Here is a 14,667-nt window from a genome sequence, read left to right on the forward strand (position 1 = left end):
CCAGAAAATCCCATAATAGCTGCCATATCATCAGACAAACCGCCACCCAATAGGTCGGTATCACTGGCTTTCCTTTTACGCTCTTCCCGTTTCTCTTTTCGATGCTCCTTGTAACGTTCTTCCTCCTCTTTAGCTTCACGTAAGCGCCGTTCCAACTCGTAATCTTTTTGTTTTTCTTCCATATTTTGTTTATTCGCTTTAAATCGTTCTTTTACTTGATCGACAGTACTGCGCTCCACTTTCATGGACATGCCCAAATTACATTGATGTTTTTTGCCATTGATATGATCAAGAAAATTAATTGAGTCTTTAACGACACAGTCGCATACATTGCAATAGTAGCCACCAGATTGTGAGGTAGGAGTGTTCTTGTTTATAACAACGCTTTTTCCGAGTTTACTGTCAAGATCGACTTTCTAGTCCCGCCGCTTTAGGTTCTCGCGTTGTATGGGTTCTTCATCCTTCGGATATGCCTTAGCCGTCTGGTTTTGTAACCTTTCCTGTGCCAGTCGTTGGTATTCTGTCTTATCCCATTTTCGACGATGATCATCCGGTCGCATAGACATTATAAGCAACTTATTTAAAAACCTTTTATTTACAAATATAATTCCACAAATTATCACAACTCAAGACAAGGCTCGAAGGAACAAGTGTTTCACTCTACGTGAACTATTTTAGTCTGATTTTATTTAGTATTTTCACGTATTTATATATAATTTTTAGAACTATCTTAACTATCTTAATATATGTGTATTTGTGTATGTTCATATGTATGTAGCATATTGTTTATGCTACATGGTATGGTGTTGTTTTCAACCTATGTTATGTGACCTTGGGTTTGTTTTAATGTGAGTACATTTACAAGCAGTTGCTAAAATGTATTCTAAGAACCCATGGGTTATCATTTGCAAACATCTTATCCTTAGTAATGTTTGTGTTATTGTCTGTTGAATGCTATTGTTGTGCATGACAATGCATTTTAAGTATGTTTATGTATATGTGCATGTATATATGTTCAATATATTTGAACATAAATATCTAATATTAGTGGACTGTATCAATAGTAAGATTTAACAATTGTGAAATATATAAAAGTTTTTAAATATAATGTTTTTGTCCGTCCTTTCGCAGCAACGAACATGTTCAATTTTGAACATTCTCCCGGGCGACAAAAGTAACAACAGTTTGTGATCGTGTCATGTTCGCCAACTAAGTGACGTTCACGATAACTATGCACCTTTCTGTGTTGAATTAATGATAGTTTGCTCTTAACTATTTCTGCAACTTCGTTATAACGGTATCCTGCTGACTTTTCATCTTTCACATCGGACGACGGTGTACCTTTGATGTGACACTTCATTTTTTGTACCTTAGTATTCTCCTCTTCACTGCCTTTCTCTTTCGGTAATTGTTCAATGTGTTTGATTGGTAGACATGCCATCCGTTTCTTCTTCTTGGCCTTTGGATTTAGTACTGCATCTTCCATGGTCATACCTCCATCGTCAGCGACTTTAATTGTCTTGTCTTCATTTGGCTCTTCATCAAGCGGGTCAAGATCCATTGTTTCATCTGTAAAAAGATAACCATCTTCCCTACTTCCTCCGAAGTGAGGACTCTCCCGAGGAATAAACTGCCTCTTCAAGTTTTCTCTTACCGTGGTTGTTATAATCGCTTGTTTAAAATCATTATCTAAATTTTTAACTGCTTCTACATTGATTTTATTTGCGTTCATTGAGGAGGTGCTTGCTTTAACCTCCTCTTTAGTTTTCTTCGTTTCTGCCAGGATCCATGGTTTTTGATTAGTTGTCGACTTGTTGTTAGCTACCATTAAGTCGTGCTCTTCTGTTGTCTCATCAACTTCAACATCTCTTTTTGCAAGATATTTCATCTCATTTTTTGCACTCTCCTCAATTTTAAAAGGAGACATTTTATTGTTCACATCATTAAATGTGCGTTGCTCCACAAAAGTAAGTCTCAGTTTGGTGACTTTTTCAACAGACTAGGCGTAGGTCAGTCCGCGCAATAGAGGAGACATAAATGCCTTGTCCCTCCCACGAAGTAATACTTAGCCGGCGGTTCCGTGGGAGTGTCTTGAGTTGGGAGTAGGTTAGGTTCAGCGGATTAAAGTTCCGTACTCCAGCTTTCGATCCTCCCCCTACTATACAAAATGTAGAAATTCTTTTTTTCCCCCACTCTCAGAATATATTGTCAAACAGAGAATTTTTCTGAGCTTAACCCTCTAGATCTTTACTAATCGTTATGTTCTAGCTTTGCTTGAAAAAATGTCATCATCGGCGTTACTAAGTAAATTCAGTGAAATGAGACAAAAAAGTTCTGAATAATTGACATCCACTGATTAGCAGTACAACATAGAGTATAAAAACAGTCTGCAAATCAAAAATCAATTATAAACATTTCTAAAGTCATTAGTGTTATTAAAAATATAGAATATGCGCATAAACACGAATTAATTATGAACGCGCTATACTCTAAATAATTGCATTAAAACTTATGCTCACATTGTCGCCACACAATTAATTGCAACAAATTAAGTTAAATGCCATGAATGGTGACCGGAAAAAATATGGCAAAAGATTTCATAAAATACATTTTTAATAATATATGCCTGCATGCAAAAGGGATTTTGCGGTTTAAAAGTATTAGCCTGCTCATGCAAAAACAATGTCATTAAAAAAGCAATGGCAATCACATAAGTACATATGTATGTATATGTAAATCAGTGCGTGTGTAGATACTGTGGTATGTGCGAATATAGCCATTTTGAGCCAGCATAAAATTAAAAATCCGCCAAAGCTCGAAATGAATTCGTAATAAACTTACAATTTAATTGTTAAATATTTGCATGAAAAAAATGGAGAAATAGTGTCCGTAGCAGTCCGCAGAAAAAACGGTATACATAATTGTAATGCAATCGACTTAATTCCGCGTCAATAGCGAATGAAAATTTTGACTAGACAGAAAACAAAAGCAAAGGTTCATAAAAAAAACACGCATAAACAAAAATACCCACAGTGATGCTATGTTTTTCAAATATATGTACATAAATGCAGGTATGCTTCTAAATACATATATGTACATACATATGTAAATAGACAAGTACAATATCGGTTGAAAAAATTGTAATGCGCAATAGGGAAGCCAGAATTAGAGAATAACCTATTATTAGAACATCGAAAATGATCCATAGGTTTAGGATGGTCTCCTTTTCTTACCTAGCTGAGCTTAATTAAAACAATGCTTCATGGTATTATGGTATTATGAGGAACTAAAACGGCAAATTTTAACACAGAAAGTATCCTAATTGTATAACATATAAGGCAAAGAATTTTTGAAATATTTCATTTAATAATATTTTGGAATAGGGTTGCCATCTAGCAACAAAGTGAAGAGAAAAGAAAATTGCCAAAACAAAACGCTTCTGATAAATCCTACCAGATATCTTTCGAGAAAGTTTAATTTGCGCTTTATACTTGTACTACACATGTTAAAGATATAACGGGTGATCCAGTAGAAGTACTTTTTTCAATAGCCTTACCAAATATTCGCAACATCATCACCTATCTTGAGGCTCAGTTTTAATTGTTGGATAATATTCGCCCGAATATAATACGTCGAGCACGCAGTGAAGAAAATATAGAACCCGTAGCTGAGAGTGTACACGAAGATTGTGGAGAGTCGATTCGGCGTCATTCGCAGCAACTCGGACTGACGTATGGAACGACTTGGCACATTTTACTTCGAGATCTTAAAGGCGTAAAAAAATACAGCTTGCGCAAGAACTGAAGCCGCTCGACCTTCCCAAGCAACATTGCTTCGCTCTATAGAGTCTTGAAAAGTTCCAAGAGTAACCGACGTTTTTGAGTAAAATTTTATTCAGTGAAGAGGCACATTTCCTGCTCAATGGGTATGTAAACAAGTGGAATTGCCGCATTTGGGACGAAGAGCAAGAGGAAGAGATTCAAGAGCTGCCAATTAATCCAGAAAAAACAACGATTTGGTTTGATTTGATGGCCGGTGGCATCATCGGTCCATACCTCTTCAAAAATGATGTCGGTGAGAATATAACCGTCAATGGCGACTGCTACCGCACCATGATAAGCGACTATTGAATGTCTGAAATTGAAGTTCGTGATCTCGCCGACATTGGCTTTCAACAAAACGGCGCCACTTCCCACATATCGCATCAATCAATGGATCTATTGAGAGAACACCCCGGTGAGCAGATAATTTCACGTTAGACTTTTTCTTGAGGGGGTATGTAAAGTCTAAAGTCTATGTAGATAATCCCGCTTCGATCCAGGCCTTGGAGCAAGCCGTCACACGTGGAATTCGCCAGTTATCAGTTGAATTGCTCGAACAAGTCATCGAAAATTTGACTCAACGGATGGATGGCCAACATTTGAAAGAGATTATCTTCAAAGAATAAATGTGAAAGAATGTTCTTTCGAATGATAATATACATTCCGCACTAAATTTGAAGTTTCTGTATTTTTTTCTTTAAAAAAATAGGGAACCTAGAAATGGGTGACCCTATATAAGGACGATAATTCGTTTTAGAGCCTTCAAAAAAAGACTCACTTTGCTTTTGTATTCGGTAAGTCAAGAAAAATAGATCGAATTATTCTCTCTTCGGCTTAATTTAACATTTCTTTGAGTGTTGAACAAAATATATATTTATATTTTTATACAAAATGACGGCTACGGGGAGTCTAAAAGGTCGTACTCGATGAATTTACTGAGAAGCTAGTGTGAAAATTTTGAATAGATAGATGAGATAGTCTTCGTTGTTGTTCTTGAAAAACGCATATACAGTATAAAGCTTTGGAAGAGCAGCGTATTGGACAGGGAAATAATTTTTTCCATAAGTCTATCTTGTGAATAAAACTTTCAGCACCCTAAGGTGTACTTTAAGGGGGGAGCCTGCTTTAGAAGCTTCAAAAAATCGATTTTTTTTGCTTAAATCTCTTTAAAAATTATCTAAGAATATGTCCCCAATGTTATAGAAGGGAATTCGAAATATTGTCGAAGCGAGAAGGGAAATAATGACCGAGCGTCTCGCAGATATATGTATGAGCGCTTGGGCAGAAAACAAAAACTTTGACGCGCGATTTCTCGGTTCTTCATTTTTACGATTTTCCTTAATTGGCGGACATAATGGAAAAAAACTAAACGTGGTATGAAATTGGGGCAAAGCTTATTATGTTTGACATTAAATTATCATCTATTTAAACAAAAAAAAAAACTTAGATAAGTCAATATTTTTAAACAACATAAAGTAAAATTTTTTTTGGTCAAAAATGAAAAAAATAAGTTATTAACAAATGTGAATCTCTTTGCATTTTTTGTTTTGTTTCTGATAGAATTTGCGACCTGCATCCTGCCCGCCGTCCGACAGATGTACATACATGCGAGATGCATCGGCCAATTGCTTCCCAATAGAAGCAAAAGCCAAAGAAAAATAGAATATCAAAGATTTCGCATCCAAAAAAAATTTCGGATGATGTTTAAATATATACATAACTATAAACCCAGAAATTTCGCTTTAATCAATTATTTCATTCCCTCCCTAAAAAATCAATGTTTTGAAGTCTCCAAAGCAAGTTCCCCCTTAAGTAAAAATAATCTGATTTTTTATAAATCTTGACCGCTTAAGTCTAAATTAAAACAGGCTTTAACCGCATCTATACCAGAAAAACGCATATGTGGTGCTTGGAAGAGCATTATATCTACAGATTTTCCAAATTTTGTAGAATCGATGCCAAGGCGGCTTCAAGTTAATTCCAAAACGCAATAATACCTGGAATTAAGTAAATTTTTCGCCAAAAAATGTTTTTTTCGTGTATAACTTCGTTGTTTTATCACAAATTATGCAACTTCTAAAAAGGTTTTGTTCTTTCGGAACCATGAAAGCGATATATGTAGAGTTTGTCCCACATTGTCTATGTACATAAGTATGTACATATGTATGTATGTTTGCATGTATTTTATATCTTCCCTTTTTGCTTATGCTAATTTCATTGGCAGCACTGTACTTGATTGCCCATGCTCATGCATTGTCTAGCTTATATTGGCAGCTTGTTGGCAAATTCACAAAATAAATTTTGCATTTGTATGCTGCAGTGAATTTGATATTTTATAAAATCAAATATTTAAATGTTTTGGCGGCGATAAGTCTCGCAAAACACACACACACACATGCACAGAAAGTAATCAAATGAAAAAGTTCACAGAAAAAACAATTCAAATAAATTAATAAAAGCAATTACAAGTGGCAGTGAATAAATAAATAGATATTCATTGCACATACATATGTATGTGTGCAATGGCAAATTTATTTATATTTATTTACGGTTATGGCGTCCCAGCTGGGCGCCTGTGTTGGTAAATCAATTAAATGCAATTTCCTAAACAAATGACTGGCATTGCAGTGGGCCAACAACAACACCAACTGGTTATTGACTGCTCAAACACAACTGCCTCACACCGCGCACGCGCACACAAACACCACATGTGGGGCAGCAGACATGCAAATGAAAACAAACGAAAATTGTTAACTCGATTTTCGTGTTGGCAAATTAAATAAACAATGCAAAATATTTATTATCATTTTCATTATTATTACCGTTATACGCAGTTTGTGCGCATAAATAATAATAGAAGTCGCAGTCATTTGTATCTGTGTGTGTGTGTGTGAGTATGTTTGCTGTTGTTTTTGTTGTTTACGCTTTTTATGCGTGTTTTTTCCGCGTGTTTTGGTGATTTGTGCAAATTTATGGGGTGTTAAAAACGCCACAGGGGATCATTTATGCGCTTGATACATGCAAGCTCGCACGCTATAACGGCATTTTAAACATATTTACTTATGTGTGTGTGCGTCAACATGCAATCATGTACAATTATTTTTATTGATAATTGCTAAGAGTTGGTGTTTTTTTCGCCACTGCAACTTTGTAAAATATATTATTTTATTTTATTTTATTAATTTATTTATGCCGAAATGTTTGCGTTTATCCATTCAAGCATGCATATGAAACCATTTTGTCAATTCCCATGCTTGCACACGTCCATGCTGTGCGAGGCGCCACATTTAATGGCATCGGGTTACAAGCCAGTCTCGTATTACCAAATGCAAATACGAATAAATCATGCATTTTCACTGTGTAATTTATAACGGTATTTTTATTTTTTCCAGACGCAACAATTTTGCATAATAAATTATGGCATCGATGGATTACTCATGGTGTTTATGTGAAATGTGATGTGTAAGGTGGCAACGGGAATCAGTGTGGCCACTTAATCGTTGTTATATCTAAAATTCAAAATTCATATAAATTACATATTTGTTTATTTGTGTTATTCATGACACTTTTGGATTAATATTTGCCAACTTATTATTTGCGTTTGGTAAACGAACTTAAGTTAGGTTAGGTTAGGTTATACTGGCCGGTTGTCACGCCTTATTTACTATAGACTTTTTGGCCGTTAGTAAGCCAGATGAATGCGTTGTTTATCTAGAGGTGAATTAGACAATTGAGAAGTATAGTCTCCTCTCGACGAGCAAAGACCAAGCTCTACAAGTCTCTCATCATCCCCGTGCTGATACATACATATGTATGTATGTATATATATGGTGCAGAGGGCAGAGAACAGGAAATAGTGACTAATGTCGGTATTCTGCGTGAGACGATTGTCTCATGTCTCTAATAGTGACTATAGTAATTTAGTGATTCTGTTAGTCAGGAGTCTCATTTTGGTATTCTGGCAGTTACAGTATAGTAGTATACTGTAAAGTAGTATACTCTATTTGCCAGAATACCAAAACGAGACTCCTGACTAACAGAATCACTAAATTACTATAGTCACTATTAGAGACATGAGACAATTGTCTCACGCAGAATACCGATATAAGAGCTAGATCTGGAGAATACGGTGGATGCTTAAGCAACTCGAACGCTAACGTTTTTACTGAATTTTGACACGGTGCATTTTTTTGTTGAAACAGCACTTTCTTTTTCTTCAAATGCGGTCGTTTTTTGGCGATTTCGTCCTTCGGAAGGTCTAATAAGGCTATGTAATAGTTTTTTTTAATTCAATAAACGTTATTTCATCCGAAATACAGACGTCATAACCTTGTCAGCCGACTGTTGTGTTTTTCCACACTTTCGAGCGGGTTTATCGTGTGCAGTCCACTCGGATGATTGTCGATTGGACTATTGGACTTCGGAGTGGAATGGTGGAGCTATGTTTCATACATTGTCACTTATTGCCGCAAAAACTAAGATTCATTACGCCTGATGATCTCTAAACACTGCAGCGAATCATCAACTCGTCGTTGTTTTTGGTAAAAGGTGAGTTCCCGCGCCTTTTTGGACGGAACTTTCTCATACCCAAATATTCGTGAATAATATGATCTAAATGTTCAGTTGATATCTTTATTGTGCCTGCTATCTCGAACAACTTCACTTTATGGTCAGCCAAAATCATTTTATGGACTTTTTTGATGTTTTTGCCGGTAACAGTAACAAACTCTTTTGGGTGTTCACTGCTTATTTTGTACATTGTACATTAGAACTTTTAGTTTTCATTTCTTTTATAAGTTTCAGTATTTTTGCGATAATAGTGAAGTAAATTAATTGTCTGAAGCACAGTTATCCATTTTTTAACTATAACTTTTCTTAACAAGCTTTTATTTTTATTGTACATATGTACGCTCATACTATTTTGTCGTAAACTCGATTACTCATATTTTGCTACTTTTAATGAATTACAACGCTTCCTGAACCAGGTTTTGAACTGCTCAGTGCAATCCTAAAAAAGAACCGAGGAAATACCTTTGCGGTTGTTGCGTGAAGACGACCTGATACATAAGTACATACATATGTATAATATACTATATCCCTGCGTTGTCAGTAAGCACACAATCCACAAACTATTTCAGAGAAAGCATACGCAGTCAAGGTGATAAACAATCAACGAATAGAAGTATGTGCAATGAATAGTGCAAAATAAACAGGCGGCAAGGGAAGACAGCGCGGAAACGACAGAACACTCGTTTGGTGCGTCGACAAAAGCATAAAGGTATTCCTGGAAAACAGGACTCATAAAACATATGCGTTGCGGTGCGCACACAAATGCAATAGTGGCAAAAACGGCAACGCATCACCAAACAAACACACATGTACATATATACATACATATGTATGTATGTATGGAGAAGCAAACGCATGCACCACGCAGAGCACAATCAGGAGTAAATATCGGGCCTTCTCGCGTGCCAAACTTACTGCAAACATGAAAAGCAATTTTTTAAAAGCCGGAAACGGATGTAACTGTGCTGCACAGCACTCAAAAGTAAACGTACAAACACTCCAAAGTGTAGGCACGCAAGCGCATCAGTAAATATATATATGTATGTATGTATGTGTGTGGACATATGAAATGTGCAATGTGGCACTGCTGCAAGTGGAGGCACCCTTCTAAACTCGAACATCGCAGGCGTTTGTATGGATGTGTGCGCTTTTGTGCAAGCATTCGCTGGCGCATAGGAGCATACTTCAAGGCGTCAATGCGTTTTCGTATCCTTAAGCGTGTGCGTGATGGCGCAAATGCCAAATAGACTGCCTTAATAGGAAGTGGCGGGCGCCTGACAGCTGTGTGGGGTAATTTCGCTGAAAAGACTACGATTGAGGCGCAGATAAAAGTCGAGTGGCTGCTTAGCGGCTGGTCTTATACATTTTATGCAAATTTCGTGAGGACTTAGACTACGTTTAGGGCTAGCTTCAAGCTTTTAAGAAGTATAATTTGTGAGTATTGTTTAGAAAAACTGGCTGCAATAAAGGATATTATTTAAATGACTGGAAATATTGAGTTAACTTTCATAGTCTTTTTTCATAGATTTTTTGCTTGCTTATTCAAGTATAATAATAAAAGAAAATATTCTCATAGAATCTAGAAAATATGTTAAGTTTTAAATACCTCTTTATAAATATATTATAGTATTTACAGAAAGTTGTTCTTTAGAAATAGTTCCATCTTGGAACTTACTCAAAAATATTGCCTACATTTAGGATCATGTTGCTTTAGCAAATTGAGGAAATGGTGCGTTACGTTATTTTATAATATGGAGCTTTATATTGGAGATCTTGTAGTAAAAAACTACAAATATTATGCTTTTTGTAATCTTTTGAAGAAATTTTATAAATATAGTATACGATTTTAACCTACACATGTTTCCTAAGACAAAAGTTTTGTGCTTGGAAATGTGGTAAGAGCCCATAACAAATGAAATATAAGGACTTCGAAACCAAAAACAGTTCAAAGTGACACTACTACTAAAGAGATTACTTACTAGTCAAAGTATGCCTCAACTCAAAAAGTCAGTACAATTATGTTTAGTTTGATATCTTTCACCAAAATTCGTAACATTTTAAAAGTTTTTGTTCAAAAGACTTGATAAGGTTCCTCTTGCGAACATTAATAAAAAAGGCTTGTCTTCAAATTCCTCAGATCTACACATTAGCTTTGATTCTTACTTTTTGGATACATTTAAGTGGTATGATGGTTCCCAAAGCAGGTTACAGATAAAGCTATATAAGAATAAGTATGAATGCTCCATTACAATGTACATTAAAGCGGGTCGATTTACAGGGAGCCTAAAAATTGAAAATTATCGGATCATTGTGAACAACTTTGCCTAAGACACTTTAAGTCTAAACACAGTTCCGAACCAGCGATATTTAAGGCAAAGTTTTTTAGGGACTATACTAATATGCTCCTCAATTTTTGAAATATTCCAATGAATTTTGAGAAACCGGGTCGAAACCGGTTTGAGATTTATAGTCACTTAGGCAAAGTTGATTCGTAAAACATTTCCTGCATACGCGATTGTATAGTAAAACTTTATTTCAATATATGTACATATATATAGGGGTTTTAAAAAATCAAAGAAATATTTACTTTTACTTGCAACAAATTTGTTCCTGCCACACAAGCTCGAATTCAAAGGTGTAAAATCAGACAAATGAACACGTGTATTTAAAATTGAATGTCTACATATGTATGTGTTGGTATGTGTGTAAATAAAAAATATAAGCGCATACGAGTGCTTATTGAATTGAATGGCGCACCGGTTGTTATTCAGGATGTTGCGATGTCTATTACTGCAGCGGCAAATAGTTTTGAAAACAAACTTCTAACTTTGTTTGCGCTATTTTTCGAATCAATACTAACAGTCAAGCATATGTAGCATGCATACATATGTGCTGCCCTATAGGGTTAACTGTACAATTTCTTTTTGAACTATTTATCGCTACCTTTTCATTTGAGCATTTGTATGGGCATGAATAACGGTGCAGAGAGATACTTATGTATACAATTCAAAAGCTCTACTTGAAAAGTTTTACGCTATTCAATAGAAAGTGTAAGAATGCACTTGTTAACTGCTGGCGTGTGTGTGTGTGTGTGTGGCGGTGTACGCGAATGAACTGCAATTTGACCCAAAGCGATTCCGAACCAAAGTGTGCGTGTCAAAACCATTTCAGTTGCGAGCTTTAATAAGTCAGGCCGCTATTGTTGACTTGAGGGCGCAACATTTTAAAAGTTATGCGATTTTATTGAATTTGTGTTGGAGCATTTATACAATAAATAAACTTTTTACAAATAAAGCTGTCACTTATTCATTATTTTTTTATTTTTTAAGCAATGACACAAACTGAAAGAGTAATCAAAATAAAATAGTAACAAGTAAGGATGAAATGCGAGGATCAAAATCTGGGAAACACCCTCAGATGTTGACAAACCTTTACATTAAACAAGGGAAAGCATCTCTGTAATATCATCAATTTAAGACAAGTGGATACACCGTTATTGGAAAGTGATTATTTCTGAATGCCATTAAAATTTCTTATATATCTATCAGTCAATATGTAAGAAATCTTATCTACAAGGTGCGGTCCAAAGTAAACAGGACTTTTTGAATCTAGCGCTCCCTAGTGGCGCCATCTATACGTTAGAATCTGCTATCTCTATCGATTGTCCAGTGAGAATTCATCGATTTGAAGAGAAGTTATTGCGTTTTTAGTGTTAGTATGGTAAACCTTTTACCGAAACGTTTCAATTGATGAACATGACAAGTTTATGGCGATGATTGTCTATCCCGTAGCAGAGTGTACGAGTGGTTTCAACGTTTTCAAAGTGTCATTTGTTCTGTTTTTTTTTTAAGTTCTGTTTACTTTGGAACGCACCTTGTATTTTTCTATCGCGGTATAAAGTGAATCGGAAATTAAAAATTATTTAGGTATATCGGGGCTAAGGTAAGTATTGACACAATTCAACCCATTTGTAACACCCAGACATACTATTATCAGAAAGGATTCTCTCCAAATTTAAATTATACATATATTTCACACATTGACCGATATTTGCGGCAAAAAGGCGCTGACGTCCACATATTCTAGGGACTAGACCGCTTTTTGGACATTTTTTGATCACAAGTTGACATATTTACTTAAAAGACACTAAGCGAGCAAAGATTTATCTACGATTTCGCAGGCATTTTCACAGTCTATAATAGGAATGTTTTGGGAGCCTCACTGAACAAATTTTGATCAAGTAGTTCCGCAGGGAAATTTCACCCAAAAGTGGGCGTTGCCGCGCCCATAGTCAAATTTTTATAACTGCTTCCATAAAGCTCTTCTCTACCAGGGTGGTAGTAACATTTTGTACTTCCGGATAATTCATTCAGTGAGTTATCGCACTTTTTGTTGTTTTTTTTTTCACAGCATAACCATTGTGTGGGCAGTGGACGTGGTTATTATCTGATTTTAGGCATTTTCACATATTATGAAGAGGTATTAAAATGATTCCTTCTCAGTAAGTGGAGTAGATATAACTTTAGCGGTTTGGAAGATATGTACATTAAAACTACAGGTGTCTCTGGCTACTGCGATCTCTTGTACTAATTTACAATTTCGTATTTTTATTTAGTATTTACTTATCTCACTTTATAGGTTTTCATTTAATAGTGTTGTGTAGGTGTGTCAATGGTCCATTTCCGCCCATCTGTATATCAACCAAGTTTCATTAAGATATCTCAATTTTTACTCAACTTATCGTTTGCATGAACAGATGGACAGACAGTCACTAGAAATTCATCTCGTCTTGCCATCCTTATCATTTAAATACAAGTATTTATCACGATTTTTTTGGAACGATTTCACGCATTTTACGTCTAGGTCTTAAATCAAAAGCGTACGAAATAGAGCTTGTGCAAGAACTGAAGCCGCTCGACCTTCCCAAGCGACTTCCCTTCGCTCTTTACGATATAAATTTTTTTTTAAGTAGTTTCAAGAAATGTGCTTTTAACGCCTTTTAAAAATACTTAAACCCTGTATCACTGGCGTACATCGCATGTCTCTCAAATAACGATATCTACAGAAATTATTAAAATTTTGCTGACAAAAATGTGCTTTAAAAACATGAAGAACTAAAATGTAATATTTCCAAATTGCTATGCTAGAAGAACCCATTATAAATATACATATAGTATGTACATATGTCCAATTTATGATTTAGAGAGTGAACAACTCAAGTGGAAACACATATTCGACCACTACTTCGCAACACAGTCATTGCAGTGTTGTACATATTATACCGTTAAGTCGTTAGTGCAATGACAAGTTTATGCTCGTAAAGTTCATAACTTCAAATTCATTCGCAAACAACAACAACAAAACATAGCGAATATGACTCGGCAGGCGGAAAAAACCTTGCTGCTGGCACTTTATTTTATATGAGCACTTATGAATTACACAACGTAAGTAGACGCTTACTGCCTTACACGTACATATGGAGACACATGAGCGCGTGTTGACTTTGCATGAGTGTCCTTTTACTCGTACGCTTGGTGATTACGCAGCGGAAACGGAAGTGTTCGTTGTTATGTTAGGTTTGCATGTTTTAATTATCATATTGCAACTTCCAATTCGCTTTTAATAATAACGTTTCTGCTTACAAGCTTCCCTTCAACGGCCATATGCGCTGCTTGTTTGCCCTGCTTAAGTGTCCCTTTGAGTGTTGTGGCCAAAAACAAAGGCACAACTTCGACGAAATGTAAAGCAAATGTTAAAAGTGAGTAAGCGAAAGGATTTGGTGACTTGCAAAATATGCAACTGCAGAGCAAATTACGTTAAATGTAAAAAATTGCGGATGGCGACAACGAGCGGAATGTCTAGACGTCATTTAAAAATGTACTAAACGATAACTTGCTGCTTTTCCTTAGGTAAATTGGTGGTTGGTTCGGTTGAAGCATGGAAAAAGTGGAGAAGGGTAAGAAAATAATGTACATATTTTATTTAAGAAACAAAAATCACTTGGTATGACTAAGCTAATGAGTTCTAATGAGAGTCCACGGAGTAAGGCTGTCAAGAGGTAAAGCGGTTTTTCGTAGAACAAGGGGGCAGAAGCCAGCAAAAATTATATAAAAACAAGAAAAAACTTTAACTTCGGTTGCATCGAAGTTATAATACCCTTCACATAAAAGGGTACACAAAGATCTTATCTTGATTTTGAACGGTTAGTTTGTATAGCAGCTATATGCTATAGTGGCCCGATCTGAACAATATTCTGGGGTTATAGCGTTGTCTTGGA

General features: G+C 35.7%; 1 pseudogene; it reads right to left on the reverse strand.

Moving 5' to 3' along the window:
- Nucleotides 1-5: 5 nt before the first annotated feature.
- On the reverse strand, nt 6-691 carry LOC125776423 (zinc finger matrin-type protein 2-like; annotated as a pseudogene).
- Nucleotides 692-14,667: the final 13,976 nt, after the last annotated feature.

The sequence above is a fragment of the Bactrocera dorsalis genome, chromosome 2, assembly GCF_023373825.1.
Source record: "Bactrocera dorsalis isolate Fly_Bdor chromosome 2, ASM2337382v1, whole genome shotgun sequence".
In the NCBI taxonomy this organism is placed as follows: domain Eukaryota; kingdom Metazoa; phylum Arthropoda; class Insecta; order Diptera; family Tephritidae; genus Bactrocera; species Bactrocera dorsalis.